General features: G+C 44.4%; 1 pseudogene; it reads right to left on the bottom strand.

The window, feature by feature from the left end:
- The window catches only part of LOC138510679 (vomeronasal type-2 receptor 26-like), an 84094-nt pseudogene that overhangs the window by 53086 nt on the left and 12455 nt on the right, over positions 1 to 18553 (bottom strand).

Genomic DNA, 18553 nt, shown 5'->3' with positions numbered 1-18553 from the left:
AACAGCCCTTAGGGAAGCTATAAAACCAAACTTACATCCAGCCGCTAAACCTAAAGATGAAAAGAGAAAACCACAAAAACCTAACTCCTGTAAAAATACCACTGTGAACAATGTGGAAAAAGATACCTCAACCCATATCAAGGGAGCCCTCATCAATGCCATACCCCTCCTGGCACACACCCTGGACATTGCTGACCTTATCACCACCAACAACCTAGACACAATCATCATCATTGAAACCTGGTTGTACTCATCGGCCAGCCCAATGGCCACACTGGATGGGTACTTCATCTTTAGGAAAGACAGAATGACCTCCAAAAGAGGCTGAGAAGCAGTTATCACCAAAAACAACCTTGGACTGAGAGAAACAACTACCCAATCCTTCCCATCAGGAGAACTGATCTCTGTCAAGATATCCCTCTCAGCCACATCTTCTCTCACTCTGCGGCTCATCTATAGACCCCTAGGCCCTACGTCTACATTTGAGGAAGAAATAGCCTCACCCCTTGCAACCAACACCAAGCCCCTGTCAAAAATTGTCAAAAATTGTCATCTTGGGGGATTTCAATTTGGGCAGTTCATTACAGACAACCAAGCCATCTCCCTTGCCAACACCATCGAAGCACAAGGCTTCACCCATTGCATCTCCAACCTCACAGGTGAGAAAGGACGCACACTGGAATGGCTTGCTGACCTCAACTGCCTTACAAGCATACTAGCCAACAACCCATGGCCATGGTCAGACCACAATGCCATACTATTCTCCGTCAACGCCTCATCCCAGCCCATCACTTCCCCCAACAGACACCATCGGCACCTGCACGTAATCACCGCAACATCACCCCTGACAATATGCTTCCCATGCTACTACCACTAACCTCCCACATCAACCACACCAACGACCCCACAACCCTGGTGTCATTCTATAACCAAACCTTCCAGGTCGGCATCAACAAAGTTGCTCCCTCGGGCAACCGCAATGACAAACCTGCAATCCACACCAACTCTTGGTACGCCACCAACCGCAAAGACCTTTATGCCAGAAAAAGAAATGCTGAATGTGCATGGAAAAAAGCACCTACCCACATAAACAAACTGCACTTCAACACATTAGCCACAGATTACAAGCAAGCCACCATTCTAGCAAAGGGCAACTCGTATAACATGAGAATTGAGAATGCTAACTCAGGCCCAAGAGATCTCTTCACCACTTTACGAAAACTAGAATCGCCAGCTCCATCCCCAGACCACTGCATCAAAGACCTTCCTTGATGTGAGAACATCCAAAATGCCCTCACTGACAAGATTAACCTTCTTCAAAACAAACCAAAGCAAAAAATCTTCAGCTCACCCACAGTTGCCTATCCAACAGCGAACCAACCTACCTAGTAAAACAAATCTTCAAAGCCTAATCCACCAGACCTACCCGCTCTGCCTACTCCTTCCACCAGGCCTTCCCCAGATTCAAAAGGCAAAAAGTGGGAGGTTGCTGCTTCCCGGTAATTGCAGCCAAACAATGGAATGCCATGACCCTAGCACTGAGATAAGACCACTCAACCTGGTCTTTGCGCAAAAGCCTCAAAACCTGGCTCTTTAGCCACGACTATTAAGTTCCTACACATTGACACCCTGACTCTCCCTCTACCACCTGTCCTCAGAACATTTGCAATTGCTTACGCCAATATAATGTATTATGCTATGAATGAAGACATACTATGTATCCCACTTAAGCAATGCTTGTAACATGATCAAGAAACCAAGTAACTGACTCCTTAAGCTAAAGTGCCTAGATGCCTCACGGTTCGGTGCGCTATAGAAATGTTAAAATGAATAAATAAATGAATCTCAGCCCCAGCACACCAGCAGTTTTATATTTTGTATACAAAAGCAGTAGCCACAATGCACACTGTTAATAACACCTATTAGTAATCAACTGCATGTTATAAAGCTATAAAGAGTGCTTAAAAATAAAGTGCACTTTGTTATATAAATAGTTTCTTACTTGGCATGCAGCCAGGGCTGCCTTATCGCCCACTTTGTAGGAGAGAGGGTTAAAGTTGCTCCTGTGCTTGATCGTTCACTTGTTCCAGGGAAGAAGCAGCATGGAGGAGGCCGACAGTGTCCTTACCAGGGTGGCTTCTGCCAGGTGTACTCCATGGTTGTCCTGGCAATGTGGGGAATTTATGCAGGGGCAGTCCGGCACAGTTAGCAGCAGCAGGGGGCGCAGGCAATGGTTCCCTGTCAGGCCGTGTATGCTAGAAGTGGCCCGGTACATTCAGCAACAACGTGGGAGCCCCACAAAGTCTTTTTCACCCAGGTGGTACAGGCAAAGTGGCCCAGAGATTTGGCGCCAAACCAGGATGGGGCGAGCCGAGCAACATTCATGCAGTGCTTCCCTTACTCACTGGTGAGTGCCACATAATGACGGAAGTGACTCTAGTGGTGGTGATGCTTGGACGGTGCTCCCCCTCTACGTGGGGAGCAGTTCCATGTCATTTCCTCACGGGACGTTTTTTCGTGGGTTTTTTACTGCAATTTTTTTGGGGGGGGAAAAACCCATCGACTTTTTTTTTGGGTGTGGTTCCCCTATAATCCCCTCCCCCATTTTCTAAAAAATGCAATGGGTTTTTTCGAGAAAAAAATTGCGGTAAAAAACCCTGTGAAAAAACATCCCATGACGAAAGGATGTCGTACCATGGGGAGCACCCAAGAAGGAAGTCTCGACCCGCAGGGGTCGTTTTTCTGCTGTGGCTTGCAAATGTATTGCACAATTTAACCTGAGAGCAAATAGGTTCTCATATAAAAACATCTTGGAATCTAGACAAATTATTGTTCATGGTCACTAGCTGAAAAATGAGCTGTAACCTCATAGCTGTTTGCTCACCTCTCATGTTCTACAGCTCATCCAACATGCTAAAGAGTTCATACCTCATGACTGTGACCTGTGAGAGAATCCTGAAGGTGTCTCACTTGCTAGTCCCTGTGGATCTGTCATCCAGGTGTCCAGGACACGGCAATCGCTTTTGGATCCAGTTCCTGGGGGGAACCAGTGTGGGAGGATCACCTGGGTGAGGGGTCTTCGGGGAGTGGAAGTGGGACACCGGATGGCGAGATATGGCAAACCCTTCCATGTAACACCTTTTCCCCATTCTACCAAGTAGGATACTTAGGAATACAACCCCCCCTTTCCCAACATGATAATTTACTCATAGACAGCTCGCTACAAGAGAAAACGGACTAACATCAGGCCGTATAGCTGACATGTCCCAATACAATGGTCAGGCAGGGTCAGGCAATTACTGCTGACCATTACACACCTGACTTCCATTACACTTTCCAACGGATAAAAGGTGGAACACGGAAGCACACTCTGAGCAAGGCAAAGCACATGAGGAAGCAGCAGTTCCAAGACGGAACTTTAAAACAAGATTAAAGATGGCAAAACCGAAGAGGATTGCAAGGAGGGAAGTGCCCTTGACCTTTTCAACGACAGACCTTTACTTTCATGAACCTTCAAGAATAAGAAACATAAGACCAGGAATCAAGGCTGAAGAATCCTGCATTGTGTGTCAAAGGTACCCAGAGCTCTCCCACGTTGATAGTCATGGCGGGGAGAATAATTTTCTGTTGTGGTACTGTCCTTGGCTCCTACAACAAAACAGAGCCAGTGAAGTCAGCACAGCTAGTGAGTAGGGAAGACTGATACCAGACCGGTCTGGGTTGAAGCCAAGATTACAAACGGCAACATTTCATAGTGAAAACTGAAGGGAACAGTGTATGAAGTCTATGTGGCAAGTGACGCAGACACAATTAAACATCAGATGAGTGATTGAACTTTGAAGTCAAGATACAATACCGTAGACAGAGTGGTCCGGCACCACGTGGGTGCTCATTCAAAAGTCTCTGTTTGGTATTCAGCTGAAAGGTAACAAATGTGAAGAGTGATAAAGAATTGTGAAATCAAAGTGGTCCTGCAATGGATCATGCAACACCCTGTGCACATTAGAAAGTCTTTGATAGTTAATGAAAAAGAATATGAAGTTGGTCCGAGCCCGGCGGAGGGAGATCAGCTAAAAGCTTTTGGTTAAAGCAAGTGTGTAAAGTTATATTGGAAATTGGAATTAATCCAAACCCGGCAGACGGAGGCTAATTGAACATTGTGTGAAAAAGGATCTGAGCCCAACTGCGGGGGATCTGAGATATGAGGTCGACTGAGGGGGATCCGAGGTGAACCGTGAGTCACCCGAGAAAGAATATCCTATGAGAAGTGGGATGCATAAATAATTCACGAACATAGTGTTGAGAGGATCTGAGCCCGGCTGAGGGGGATCTGTGATGAATGGTGAATCGCCTAAGAAATTGAGTACTTGTGAAAATCTGAAAGAGGAAAATAACTTGTTCATTTGTTGCATCAGGCCCTCTGAATGAAGTTACTTTGAAAGGCAAAGAGACTTGGGCATGGAAGGCCCTGATGCTAATGATTCAACTGTACCCTCGTGCTAGAGCAACCAGAGACTGTACTAAACTCGAGTGCACCATTTTGTCCCACGCTGAAAACATGGGGAAGGGAGGCCAACATATCCTGACACATCAATTTGTGAACACTTCTTTCTTTTTTGTAACATTGTCTCCCACATTATTTGTATTTAGAGGTAAGGATTGGCAATAGATGTGTTAGTATAGGCCCTTTTATTTTGACAAGACACTACTAGTACTGTGTTATTATTTGATGGTCGTAGCTTGCATCTGTAGATTCAGGAGTAGATAGGCATTTACAAATCCCTTTTTTAGCTCCATAAACACCCTTGAACTATGGTCACTTGTGTATGTCTTACTGTTGATACCATGCCTTCCTTACTTGTGCTATTAGGAGTGGGATGTTATTCAATTGATAAAAATTGAGAATCCATGCTGATAATCGTTGTACCACCAGAAGGGGAAAATAGAATCGTTGAACTCCTTGACTCTGACCATGTATCCACTCTTAAAGGAATAGTGCGCTAACACATTTTTGGATCTTAAAATATGGGCAATAATAAAAGATATATAATAAAATCTTTTTATTGAAAGTTACTATGTAAAATTGTACACAACTGTTGTTTAAACCCCTTTAATTTCAAGCACTAGGAGGCATCCATTTTGTGAAATGGATGAGCCTCCTGTGCTCAAGTTAATCTCTGCCCTTGTGGCATTAATGAAGAAAAAGCCACCTGCTGGTAGCTTTTATTACAGCAGCTTTTGCTTCATTAGTGCCAGAGAGCAGAGAAGTGTACGTTGTTGTATTTATGATTGCTGTGGTTAGAAAACCATGGAAATCATGAATAAAATAATGTTGTATTTATAATTGCAGTGGCTTTCCCTAGGATGAATTTTGTGAAAATCAATGTAGTGCTGGACAAATATAATGGGAACATATAGAGTATGAAGGATAGGTGTAGGAGGGGGAACAGGTGCTGAGGAAGAGGGAGATATGCTATCAAGGAGTAAATTGGTGGCCAAGTCTTTCTTCAAGAGCAGTGTCTTCAGCTCCTTTCAGAAGTGCTGGGGAGCTGGGACCAATCTCTGGAAGTGCTTGAGAGTGGGACCCATCTCCGGAAGTGCTGGAGAGCTGGGACCAACACTCCGGAAGTGCTAGAGAGCTGGGACCAGTCTCTGGAAGTGTTGGAGAGGTGGGACCAGTCTCTGGAAGTGCTTGAGTGCTGGGACCCATCTCCGGAAGTGCTTGAGAGCTGGGACCAATCTCTGGAAGTGCTGGAGAGCTGAGACCAATCTCTGGAAGTGCTGGAGAGCTGGGAAAAATCTCCGGAAGTGTTGGAGAGCTGGGACCAATCTCGGGAAGTGATGGAGAGCTGATTCCAATCTCCGGAGGTGCTGGGGAGCAATCTGATGCGCATTGGAAGGTTATTCCAAAGCCTGGTGTGTAACAGGAGAAGGCCTGTTTCCCAGTGCTTTCCTCATGCTATGACGTCTGGTGCTGCCGAGGCATCTATAGATGTTTTTTTTATTCATCTAGGTAGAATGGAGCTTGGAATTGCGTTAATGTGGTCCTATTTTTCATTCCTATGAAGGAGGCTGGCTGTGGCTTTTTGGGAAAGTTTCAGTGATTCCAGAGAGGCTGTAGCAAGATGATGGGTTTATCAGAATCAGAAACTGCACTTCACTTGGTTCCTTATGATGTTGGGAAGCGTGTTCAGCCTTTCGAAAAGGAAAATGATCCTTCTGGAAAGAAACTGACCTTACTTAGACCCCCGTTATGAGGCAGGTGGTAATGGTGAAACAGGCGGTATTTCCAATATCGCCTGTTTTAAAATTCCGCCTGATTGAAAGTCATGAAGTATTTACATCATGCAGTATTTTGAGGAATTACAGACGTGGTAAATACCACACATTTATGAGGTTAAAAACCTCATAGAACTGTATGCAAGTTTTAATTCTGTCTCAAAAGGTAGAGGTAAACATTTCGAAAAACCTCCAGCATGTGAATTTTTTTAACCGTCACTTATCAATTGTGTTCGTTTACTAACTGGTACTTGAATAATCTCCAAAGGCAATTAAGACATACTAAATATCTATATTTCACAAGGGACAAAATGAACCACTACTATTTTAGATCCAATATATATTTACTACGGACACTCAATGGGTTAAGAGATCATTATATCCTGGGGAAACCCCCAGCGACAGTGAAAATGATGCCCACCTTGAATACTGACCTTTCTGTGTATTGTGACACATGCTAGCAGAGTTAGGTTGCATTGAAACCAATCCAATAACTTTCACTTATCAATTGTGTTCCTTCAAGAATCTCCAATGGCAATTAAGGCATACTATATATAAATATATATATTTAACAACAATGGGAAACTTTTTAGGTCCAATATATATTACTCCGGACAATCAATGGGTTGAGAGACAGTTATATGCTGAGGAGACACCCAAAGATAGTGAAAATGATGCCCACCTTGAATACTGATCTTTCTGTGCATTGTGTCACATGCTTGCAGAGTTAGGTTACATTGAACCAAATCCAATTCGATCTTCCAAACAGGGATGGAAACAAATGTTCTTTTTTAAAATGTGAAAAACATTTGAAGAATTTCTGAAATACTAATGAAGAATTGTCAGGATATCTGCAAGTATTACAGCCATTTCAGCAGTAAAAACCTGGACTTGTGGAGACCTTCAGATTTCCACCTCCAGCAACAGGAATTATTGCAAACAAAAAGAGTAACTGAAAATCCACTCCTGAATCAGGTGTAAAGTCCCACTCACCAGAACTGTTCGAAAACTCTCCTTCTGCGCATGGCACACAGTCAAAACAGCAGATGGCCTTTCCTTCTATAGGAGCTTTCCGGTCCCCTGGAGGGCAGCTCTCACTGCAACCAGAGTGAGGAATCTGGTAAGAAAGAGGAAACCCAAGATGGAAAACTCTAGCAATTCAAGAGAGACACCTAAAAAGCAGCATTGGTCTGCTCAAGGACACCTGTGTTAATATAATGGTGTAATCCGACTGTGAGGCTACAAACAGGGCAGCATGAGGGTCTGGTGGAAAGGAAACACACTTTCATAAGAGAACCCATGTATAACATGATACTGCATTCACCAATGTCCTATGGCAGTAATGTGGCAATACCGTACATACATGTATGGAAACATTTAGCTGGGTCTATTAGACAGAGGTTGCAGTCATTAGAATTATTACCATTGCTATTCTTACCAGTAGCGGTCTAATCACAATGGGTGATTGGCAGTGCCCGCCCATGCTCAGATCCTCCTGCTGATGCTGAATTATTGCCATTGCTATTCTTGCCAGTGGTGGCCTAATCACAATGGATGATTGGCAGTGCCCTCCCATGCTCAGATCCTCATGCTAATGCTGATTCATTGCCATTGTGATTCTTGCCACTGATGGCCTAATCACAATGGGTGATTGGCAGTGCCCTCCCATGCTCAGATCCTCATGCTGATGCTGATTTATTGCCATGCTATTCCTGCCAGTTGTGGCCTAATCATAATGGGTGATTGGCAGTGCCCTCGCATGCTCAGATCCTCCTGCTGATGCTGCCTTTCCAAGTGTCATTCAGTGCGGTTCCTGCTAGTAAACCTGACAGGAAGCACTCTGCATGACAAAACCACTGTGCACAGGTACAAAATCCCTAGAGGCCCACATGTGAGACAGAACGTAATTTTACAGGTGCCATAAAGGGCCTGTGCCCCCGCAGACATAAGGAGGATCCCTACAAGTTCTGGCCTCTGGTTGGAGCTCAGCATGTCCTATCCTATGGGAGGCAATGAGGGCATCTACTTTGCCGTCTAGAGGTCACGCAGAAGCAGGATATAGGGAATGAAGTATCAATCACTTCCCTCCCTGATTCCTGTTTCTGCATGCAGTGCCACACAGGAGCAAGAGCCAGCGAGGAGGAGCAGAGTCACAGGAGCAAGAGCCAGTGAGGAGGAGCAGTGACACACGGGACCAAGAGCCAGCGAGGAGGACCAACGTCATGGGACTAGCCCAAAAGGGCAAATCTAAATAAAATTGTATGTGTGGGTGAGTTGGTGTTTCTGTGAATTTAAGTGTATGTAACGTAAGGATGTGCATGCATGTCTATGAGTCTGCATATGTGTGTGATTGGGCTAGCAAAGGAGCTGTTTTGTAGTACGCAGAGTAAGATTGTGGCAGTACTGAACACTTCGAGAGACGGTGTGGCAAATATTGCCACTGAGAGAAATGTTGGGGCAGAACTGGTCACAAAGAGTGACATGGTACAGAACATGGTCACCGACAAAATGACATTGCTGCAGAACAAGGGTGCTGACAGCAACCCTGGGGCAGGACTGGGCACTGAAAGATCTATGGGGCAGAACTAGGATTATACAGCCACACACTATAGGTACTGGGTTATGAGAGAGTGACATTGCAAGAGAACTCATCAATATTGCCCTACTTCTGCAGTTCAACAAGTCATATTGTTTTTTTACTCTATGGTTTGCAAAGTGGATGGGGAAGAGGAGTACATGAGATGCATCTTGTTTTATTTAGGATTTGACTTTGTATGTAAATCTCTTTTTACAATTTTATTGTATGTATTTAGGAGGAGGTGTGTTGGGAGGGACGTCGGAAGAGAGTGCTTAACCCCCCCACACTGTGCTGATTATCTGCACTGTGCAGTAGACTTGGTCCAAAGCTTCCAGCAGCCGCATAAGCTGAGATTCATGAGGTAGACTTTCTGCAGTGCAAAAGGTAGCCTTGTTGGCACATTCCTCAAAGGGGCATGGCGGCACATACAGTTGTTTCTCTACCCTCTCAAACGTGGTAAATGTGCTACACTGGTAATACATAGACTTTTACCAAAATACCTTCAAGGCCAGTAATTGTGCCTGGAGAACTTAGGATCTGCAAAGATCTGCAAAGATGTGGTTGCCCCAGTGGGAGGAGGCAACTCTGTCCTCTAAACCCAGAATATTAATAGATCCAATGGTGAACGGAGTGGTGAACAGGTAGTAAACAAAGAGATTTCTGGGAATGGGTGGGCAGGATTCCAAGGATGACGAAGAAGAAATGGAGCCTGCAGGCTAGTACAGGGACTGTGCTCCACCTCAGATCGTGTCTGGAAGCATTTAGGAATACAGCATGGATCTAGGGACATGACCCTTTATCTAGCCTTTGGTGCATGTCCATCACAAGAGTGAAAGCTGAAGGAGACCCATAGTGGACCCCAGCATATACAAGAGCATTGGTGCATGATTAGTAAAGTGTGAGGAAGAGAGTGGATGGGTACAAGATGTCCCACAAAAAGGGCAATGGAGTATGTCCTTTTTCAAAACTTTACATGCAGTATTTGACTGGGATGGCCCTGGTATGGAGTAGTTCCTAATTGAAATAGGAGGAGACAGTAGAATCTAGAATTTATTTTAGTATTGACTGTTCCTCTGTGGGAGGATTGCCAGTGGTGTGCTCTGAGGAGCCTTGAGAAATTAGAGTCAAGGCAGAGTTACAGGATAACAAACATCAAGAGTGGGGCACAGTGTAGTGGTATGGGGTCCCACCTTCCACTAAAAGAGAAAAGCCTTTTGCCATCTGTTGAAACAGTGATTTCAGCCCTTGCAAGTGAGCATGAGTAAGCTGTGATGAAGGGATTCAGAATGCAATCTAGTAAGACAAATCTAGATGGTCTTGCAGAAGGCTCCATGTTAATTATGTTGAGATCACTTGGCCATAAAGGCAGGATCATGTAAACAGTGAACCAAAGGAATTGCTTATAACTTTTTGACTCAAACTTTGCGATGTTAAATTAATAATTATTCAAGAGCAGTGTTTATTTACTAGGACATGACTTTAACATGACAATGGTCGACAGTTGCTTTAAGAGATTGCCATTTCATGTAGGATGAATTTTACAGTGGTTGAAGGTTAAAATTACATTTAGATCATATTTAGATACTGATTGAAAATATATATTTTTTTTTTGTAGAGATTTGATATTCTCAATCTCATTGTGGATCGTCTAACTTTAAAGGGCCAACCTTTGAGTGAGGAAAAAACATTTGCACATCGCTTGTTTTTAAATAAAACGTCATATCAATAGCACTTGAAATCGGAATGACCCTGTATATCTTTAATGGGTATTTCAATTGTAGCATTGGAGGGACATTGTACTTTCCAAATCACCTACTGAAATTGAAATAACCTAGAATTGAGAATGTTTCAGTCACTCTCAGTAATTATGATGAGCTTTTTAGGTTGAGTGTCAATGTCAAAAAAGTTGATTACGATTGCAATCAATTCTTGTTTTCTTTTTTAAATGAAGAGCTTTCAAATATGAATGCACCTGAGTCGGGTTTATTAATATGTACTGCTGAAGCCATGTGTATAAGGAAAGTAGTAGAAGTCATGATGCTACCTAGAAGCTATGACAGAATTAGTTTGCTAAACCACGGGTCTTAGGGAGAATTCTCATCTATGGCTGATTTCCCTCACCTAATGAGTCCCCCAGCAGCTTTGCTGGACTTCTGGAGTTTATTTTTTTCCACTTGGTAAGAGTGAGAGCTTTTCTCCCACTCTTACCTATGTTTTGCTGTGTGTTTCTATCTGTTTTTGTGATTGTGGACTCTGAAACATACCACTTCAGTAGCACCCTTCTTTGTGTGTGTCACACAGCACTTGCAGTGACGTGGCACAGGGTTGTCTTTAAGACTTCCCTCGACTCCATTTCTGAGGCGACTACTGTCCCCCAGAAAAAGGATAAAATTACCATTAACTTTACTAGTCAATTTACCACAGATCCAGTACACCCCATCTTCCATGGAGAACTGGAAAGGGTTAACTTGTATCCCTTTTTATCTGTAACTCCTAGAGCATTGTTTCGCTCTTTTAACATTTAGACTTGGCTAGTGGCAGTGGTATCTACCCTAACTTTTCTACCACGATTATATTAGATAAACGTGGTACTGTTATTGGCTATTATATTAGCCTCGAACATAAACCTGCTTGACCAAATCGTCTTTCTTTTGGCTCCGGTTGGGTTTATTCGCCATTTCTTTTTGTTAAAGTCCTTCTTGTGTTTTAGGTTCACCTTCTTTGTTCACTGTCTTTTGGCGGGCTTTCTGCTCAGAAGCCCTCTACCAGGCGCCTGGGTGTCTAGGTGGGCTGAATGTGAGGGAAGGATGTAGTCACCCCCTGCACAGGGTATCCTAGGAAACCCAAGTTGCACTTTGTCATGATTGGCCAGGGTAGTTGTCTGGGCTGGACAACCCCCCTGCTGGGTGATTGACAGCCACGCTGTGTGAATGGGTTTTTTTTCTCATAAAAGGCAGGTCTCTTGGGCTAGAACTCAGAGAGTCATCACTGGAACTACAAGGAACAGAAGAGAAGTGGAGAGAACAACGGCTGCTGCAACTACCCCATAAAGGTGAAGCCCTGGTGCAGTCTTGAGCTATCTTCCCTTCAACGACTTAGAGAAGATCCAGTCTGGAGTATTCTTCCCTTGAGCTTGGTGGGGATAACCAGCTCATCTTCTACAGCCAGAGGATCCTCTTCCGTGGTCGAAATCGCTGCATGCTGCTGTAGTGGTCTGGATATCCACCTCAAGAGCCTCTCCTGTTTTTAAGGAGCACACCTTTTATTCCTTGTCGCTGCTGCTGGCTTCATCCCTGTGTTTTGCAGATCCCCTTCAGACGTCCTCCTTCACAACGAAGCTACAGGAATTGTGGGTCTGCGGGAAACCAACAGAACCAACTGCCAGGGCACCAGCTACACCATTGGAACAAGGTACTGTGTTCTGCTTGAGGAAACTGGGTGAACCCCTTTTTCTTCATTTCCAAGGCTTGCCCTTGTCTTCCTTCCTTCTTATAACTTTTGCTTCCCAACATTGACAATATCCAAGTACTTTTGGCTACGTTGAATCGTGAACTGTCTGACCGTGTGATCTTCAGCAACTGGCCCCAGTGTCTTTTGACCCTGGCTCCAGCCCTTTGACTTTTAAACTCCTGTCTCTGAGTGTTTCTCGATTCTGTCTGCCTAACCAAAATATTGACTGTGATTTTACCTCCAACTCCCTCTGGGTATCTCAGGTGCTAAGAGTGTTTTTGCCCCGGTAGCATTTCATGTCACGGATATGCGTTTGTTTAGTAGAACGAACTGTCAAAAAGTGATCGCAATCGTATCCGCGGTAACATGTTTTTGTGCCTAACACCGGTTCATTCCAACACAGGGTACTTACCTTGAGACTTACTGTACAAAGTGAATTGGTTAGTTGTAGTATATTTAACGTGTGGTTTTTATTGAACTTTCATAGAAGTGTTGTGTTTATAACGAGTGGTTTAAAAATAAATGTACCTATATTTTTCTACCTGAAACCTTGAGTCAGTGTTTGCTTGAGTCACAGTAATTGTGGTCCCTTTGTGTATTCTCTGCTACTGCTCATATACTCTTGAGATAAACCTGGCTGCTCCGCCACTGCTACCACTCTGACATAGTAGTACAGGCTTGTACCAAAGGTAAAACTTGTATTGCCACCTGTAGCCTTAATCGTGTGTAGTGGTCCCTAAGGGCACTGCACAGGATTCTGCCTAACAACAGGTGGCACAAACTAATATGGATGTGGAGACCCAAGCGTGTTGACAAGGCAGGATGCATGTTAATAGTAGTAAGGGCAATAATCAGTCCCCCCGGGGAAAGGATTTCCACACATGTGCATATTAACTTTCCACTTAAACATGTGGCTACTCGTGTCACGATGGGGCCAAATGTCCTGGCATATGAACATCTGTGACTTGAAATGACCTACACCTGGGGTGGCACAGTAACTTCTGGCTTCCTTCCACTAGACAATGTTATTCACCTACCACAGTGAAAAAACAGGAGTGGTATCAACCTGGAATAGTCTATTTCTAAATGTACCAGTCGGGTTTGTTACTGTCAATGAGCATTGCTAAATGTGATCATTTATGGTATATTGTGTCTGGGTGATCATCTTCAGAACTATGTCACGTCAACACCGTCATTCCTGAATGCTTCCGAAGCAAAGTCAAGTCAAGTCATTCCGATTAACAGATCAAAATAGTTGATGGGGGTCACTAGAACATGCCCTAGAATGGATCATATCATTGCTGTCTAACCATTATCAACATCCAAGAATGGGTCTTGATAATTCCTCTAGCTCATTGGTCTTCAAACTTATTTGGCCCTGGGCCCCCCTTGAGCAAATTGTGGGAAAGCCCAGCCCCCCCAAAAATGCCAAATGGACAGTATGTACAAATGGCTATGAACTATTGCATGCCGTCACTGCACCCTACTCCCAATTTAGTCACTGGGCTGCACCACCTGCTCCCATCACAGTCGCTGGACTCCCTCATCCACTCCTACCCAGTCCATTGGCTCTCCCCGCCCCATCACATACCTTGGGCTCTACCCACCCTGCTCCCACCACTATTCCAGTTCTCACGCCCATCCTGCTCCCACCACAGTCCCTGGGCTCCCCTCACCCCGTTCCCAACAAGGTCTGAGTGCCAGTGGAGCTGGTGAATTTTTAAAGTGGAGGGGCATACATATTTCCCACAAAAATGCCGTAGCGGCCGAGTGCAGTGAGGGAGCTGGAACCAATCAAGGCGGGTGCAGGGGGTTTTCCCTCTGTGAATTCTTTTTAAATAATGGGTTAAAATGTTGCATGATATAGCATACTTTAAAAAAAATGGGTAAAATGCTAGTTTGCAATTGCCGCTGGGGGCCAAGTGGGAAAGCATGGTATTTTTGACCGGACATCTATGATAGACATCCAGTAAAAAAATACCACCCCTGTCCCCTGGGCTCAACAGCGCCTCAGAAGGAAAGCTGATTTTGGCAGGTGGGTAGTGGATTGTGCAACAAAGCCAAAGCTGGAGTCTAGCTTAAGGGTTTCATGGAATACTGGGCAGAAATCAGCCCACACAGCTTTGCACAGTTCCCAATTCTGCTCTTGACGGACTGTCTTTTCTTTCAGTGACACCAAAGATGAAAATGTGCAGCTATTTTCCAGTTTTATCATGATAGAATAAAAATGTTTTTTTTCCACACTGAATGATTGTCATCCATCTGTTGGAAATATGTAGTGTGAGATTAAAACAATACTTCTGTGAAGTAGTAAAACAATCTATTGCTTAAAGTGACAGAGATCACTCTGATCGCCTATCAACAGTAATGTTTGTGTATAAAATGTCTTCAAAAGTATACATTTTATAAACCTTTACTTCTGAGTAACTAACATTTGTGAAATAGTATGCACACACTCATGACAGGCAGAAGTTTAATCATGGTCGGTCACCGCCCTATAGTAAAAGGTGAGTCAGAGACACATAGGAAACCCTCAAAATTCTTTTGTTAATAACTTTTAATTTGAGTAATGGATTTGGCCAAACATTTGAAAGTGATTACATGTCTGCACCCCACCGACTGCAAAGCTTCATAAAGCCTACTTCCCATTAATTTTCCCATAGTCAAAAAAGGTCAATTTATGCCAAAGCAAACAGCCTAACACATTAGACGGATTTGGACCAGGTCCGAAACAACTTGGGCACGAAGTGTTGACTTGTGATCTAGATTACCAGAGACCGTAACTCAATTCTAGCCTCTATTGGCAACCAATGTAGTTCCTTTCTTGCCTTGGAAACATGGTCTCTCCATCCCAATCCAGCAATAGCCCTCACAGCACTATTTTGAATCACCTGCAGTCTATCACACTCTGCCTTTTTAATACTAACTAGTTACTCTGCAGGACGTTACTCGGCTGGTTGACTGCCTTCTTCCTGGACCAACAGGGGTCCTTTCTCTCCACCACCTCTCTCTCCACATGTGGTGTTGCCCAGGGCTTCAACCTCTCTCCCTGGCTGTTCAACCTTTACATAGACCGTTTGGCCCACCTCACCTCTACCTTCTCTAACTTTCACTGTTATGCAGTGTTATGCAGATGACTCTCCTTCAGCCTCCCCTCTGCCTCCTCTCCTCCCTCGTTCATTCCTGCCTGTCTATCCGCGATTCAGGAATGGTGCGCCTGCAACAATCTCTGCCTCAATTCCAGAAAAGCTTCTTTCCCTCTGCCCCTCCTCCCTGGACCCTATCCCTGCACCTTCCTGCAGGGCTTAAATCATTGGGGTTATCGACTCCACTCTCTCCTTCACCCCTAATGTCACAGACCTCTCGATGAAGTACCACTATCAGCTGCACCTCCTCAGAGGTATTTTTCCTTTTCTCACTTTCCCCCAGAAGCTCAATGTCTCCAGAACCCTGGTTCTCTCTAGGCTGCACTACTGCAACAGCCTCTATCGCAACCTGCATTTCTACTCTCTGCCATCTGCAACTAATCCAGAACAGGACTACAAGCCTTGTACTTGGCCTCAAGCCCAGGGATCATATCTCTCCAGCCCTGAAATCTTCTGCTGGCTCCCGGTGGCTGCAAGGATGAAGTTCAAGATCTTCTGCATTGGCGACAACGCTGTCTGTGGTCAGGACCCACACTACATCCAACTCTCTCTTCCTAAACATCTTCTTAATCGAGACCTTCGCTCAGCTACCTCTAACTCTCTGACGGTCAGATGCTTCTCCTGGCAGAGAGTTGGAAGTAGATCTCTCTCCTCTGCAGGGGCATCCCTCTTGAATGGCCTCCCTGCCCCTCTTAAACTCGAGCAGGACCACCTCAGGTTCTGGAAGCAGCTGAAGGGCTTCCTTTTCTCTCCTGCTTTCTCTCTCGCTCTCCCTTGTTGACCACTGTCTGCCGCGCTTGCTGGTCGACTGGCTATCCTATGTACTCAAAGGGGACCAGGCTTCCTCCACCTGCACTATTACCAGGCCTCTGTGCACTTAGGGGCTGTATCTGTAACCATATAGCCACCCACCCCTCCCTTTTCAGCGCTTCCTTAGCTGCCTTCCCCCGGCTGCAATTACTCAGAGAAATTGCTGCCCTGACCCTGCCTGACTGCACTTCCCTTCTCCCTCCCCAGACACTTCTCCTCTCCCCCCTGCACTTGCATGATCTGAATGTCACAGGTCCAATTGAGATAATTTGTTTCATCTTGCCTATGTCTCCCACCATGTTTTGTCACGCCTAGAAACACTTGTGTACAGGCGCGTTACAAATGACTTATGATATCATAGTAAGCTGCAGCAATGATCAATCTTAGACCCTATAATAGCTCTTGCTATTGTCAATCAATTAACCTTCTAGATGTATGGACAAATGTGTGCTAACAGCTTGATATAATATAAAGATGTAGACAGCAAGCTACTTACTTGGGCGTTCATTTGAAGATCCTGATCCAAATGAATACCCAAGGTTTTTACTTTCTCTTTTCTATAACAGTCCCACCCACCTGAAAGCTCCTGTTGGGGTAGTTAAGGGTCCCACGCGTAAAGAGAAGTTTGAATTGCATGTGCCACACTGGTGGCGGGGTGACAGTGATGTTGAAATAATGTGGCAATTTAGCGTGAATCCAGTGTAGCTAATGGGAATGAGATAAGCAATACATTTAGTGGAGTTTGTGTTTTAGTTGATACATTTTTCGAATTGCATGTGTACAGCATGATAAATGTTAAAACTGCTGATACAATATAAATGCAATATAGGTGTGTCAGGCCACAGAGCGCTTAACAACCAGGCAGCGAGGAGCCATACATGTGCATGCGAGGTAGGAGAATTGCAATGGGAAAATCAGTTTGAGGGGATGCAGAGGTCTGAACATACATGTACAGGTAAACATACATGGGGTCACTACGGAAATAGGTTTTGGGTAGCATGAATATACAGATCTGTATGCCGTAGTTATCTGATAAGTTAGAAAGTGTACTGGCTGAAAACCTGGGTTAGGCAATAGAACTCTGTGCGACTGAGAAACTAGTTTTACAAGGTTGAAGAAAGACAGCAGCAGCTGGGATGAATATCAGATGGTCAGATTCAGGCAGGCCTTTTTTATGGCCTTGTTGCATTGTTTATTTATTTATTTATTTATTTATTTTTTATTTGTTACACGCCCAGACCCTCGGGTGTCACGGCGAGGTTATAAGACAGCTTAGAAATTAGTCACATTCAAACATTACATTAGCTGCATTACATGATATAGGTTACAACATATTCACAACAATATACTGTGGCCTAAGTATTCACAACAGTATCCGATGGAAGGGGTCCTATCTTAAGGTGCTAATATTGGTTGAATAACCAGGTTTTTAGCTGTTTCTTAAAGATTGTGAAGGAGGATGCTTTTTTGATGATGATGGGTAGGGTGTTCCAGTGTTTGGGGGCTAAAGTGGTGAAGCTGCTGCCCCCTGCTCTTGTGGTTTTGAATCGGGGGGGTCCAGGAGGAATTTGTCGTTGGATCTCAGTAATCTTATGTTAGTTTTAGGATGCAGAGTGTTATTGAGGTTGATAGGTCCTTTTTTTGTAATGCATTTGTGGGTGATGCATAATGTTTTGAAAATGATGCTGCCTTTGATGGGGAGCCAGTGGGCATCTTTCCTGGTCTTGGATACATGGTCTGATTTTTTTATGCCTAGCGCTGCCCTCAGGACTTTGTTTTGCAAAAGTTGCATTTTGGCTAGGTTGTTGTTGGAGGTGCCCAGTAGTAATACATTACAGTAGTCCAATTTCGATAGGACCAGTGCTCTGGCCAGGGTGAGGCAGTTTGCTGGGGTCAGAAATTGTCGGCTGAGTGCAATTAATTTGGAAGTGTAGGCCGTGGAGGAGGAAAGTACATTGATCTGTTTAGTCATGGTCAGGCTAGCATCGAAAGTACACGCCTAGTGTTTTTACTTGCTTTAACACTGGGATATTGGTGCCGTCGATGTTATTGGTTGAATATTCTGGCTGAAGGGTTGCTAATTTGGCTGGAGCTCCTACGATGAGGACTTCCGTCTTCTCATCGTTAAGACATAGGCTGTTTAATGCCATCCAGTTTTGTATGATGACGTACATTTTATTGATTGTTAAAGTGTCCTGGTCATAGTTGCCTGTAAGAGGTATAAGGATCTGGGTGTCATCCGCAAAATTTGTGTATATGACACCCATATCGTCAAGTGCTGAGAACAGGA

The sequence above is a fragment of the Ambystoma mexicanum genome, chromosome 6p (genome assembly GCF_040938575.1).
Source record: "Ambystoma mexicanum isolate Mex_15411 chromosome 6p, UKY_AmexF1_1, whole genome shotgun sequence".
Classification (NCBI taxonomy): Eukaryota; Metazoa; Chordata; class Amphibia; order Caudata; family Ambystomatidae; genus Ambystoma; species Ambystoma mexicanum.
The sequence above is the reverse complement of the archived record's forward strand: the minus strand, read 5'-3'. Positions and strand labels throughout refer to the sequence as shown.